This window comes from Hetaerina americana, unplaced genomic scaffold, assembly GCF_022747635.1.
Source record: "Hetaerina americana unplaced genomic scaffold, ioHetAmer1.1.p SCAF_59, whole genome shotgun sequence".
NCBI classification, from domain to species: Eukaryota; Metazoa; Arthropoda; class Insecta; order Odonata; family Calopterygidae; genus Hetaerina; species Hetaerina americana.
The window spans coordinates 271,968-273,342 of NW_027287194.1; positions in this window are offsets into that span (position 1 = coordinate 271,968).

Consider the following 1,375-nt stretch of genomic DNA (forward strand, 5'->3'; position numbering starts at 1 on the left):
AATGAAGAAAGAAAAGAGAAGACTTCTTGGATGAAGAAAGAAGTTTGAAGAAAGCTTAGGGCGCGTGTTTTAGTTAGGCACTTAGCGGTGCAAAACGTTGCGTAGTTAGGGCCCATAAGGCAACCCGCCGTGGGTTTTTACACGGTTTTGGTGGGGAGTGTTATATGTATGTGTGAACTAATCCCCCCTCTCCAGAGGTGACTTCAAGAAAAGAAGATCATGGATGTGAAGAATGAAGAAAGAAGAGAGAGGAAAACACTTCCTCCGATAGAAGGCAAGTTAAGAGATTTCGGTTTGCATTTCTAGCCTTTTTCTCTGCGTTGCTTAAATGTACTGTCTCAGTAGATCGTTTGGCTACAACACATTTGTTGCCGCTCTTGCAAATGGGCATACAGTAAATCAGAAAAGATAACTTTTAAAAACAGTAACAGCCAAGTTACTTTTTATATTTTAAATCTCTAGCTATTTAGCATTTTTTTAAGTAGAAATGTGGATGATTCCCTTTTAAGGACATTTTCCGTTGTTCAAGCTGGAAATTTCTATTAGTTATGAGTTAAAGTAGAGGAATGAGCGCAATCATCTTCACCAATAAAAATCTACATCATCAGAATAATAATTATAAATATAATAAATAAATGAATTAATTGTAAAATCTCCTTTCATTGCAGATACGTTCTGCAGACGGAAAGCATAATACAGACCGTGCCGGGGAAAACCTTAAGGATATAATTTAACATCAGTTTCACTCCCTCATAGAACAAATGAAGTCAAGATCACATATGTCAGGGAAGAAGAGAAAGACTTCCTCCGATGGAGAACGAAATCAAAGTAATGATTGGGGGCATACTTTAGTTAGTCATCCAGTGGGATAATAGTTTGAGCCGATAAATTTCTGGTAGTCGCCTTGTTACTCGAATTCTATTTATATATAGCTTTAAAGTTTTTTCTCTACCCTTAAAATGACTTTCTAATATTGACGAATGCTACGTCATATAGTTATAACAATAACCTTGATTCATCGAGCACATATGCAAAACAAGTTTTATTTTTTGAAATCGCTTTTTTGAGCAAATAATTCCATAACCAGTATTCAAGATATTATCTGTTCTTCATGTGTTAAATGATGGTAAAACGTAGTAAAAATGCATAGAGCATGAATTTCTGTGACCAGTGTAAAATAGTAAAGAGGATAACTGTATAAATGTATAGTAAAAATAGGTTAGCCATAGTAAAATCCATTCTTTTCAGAGATAATTAATGGATCCCGAATGGATGTAAACGGTACCAGGGATAAACCTAAAAGATGGATTTTATCATCACTTTAACTTCTTCCAAAATGAATATATGACAAGATTATGTGCGGGAAGAATAAACA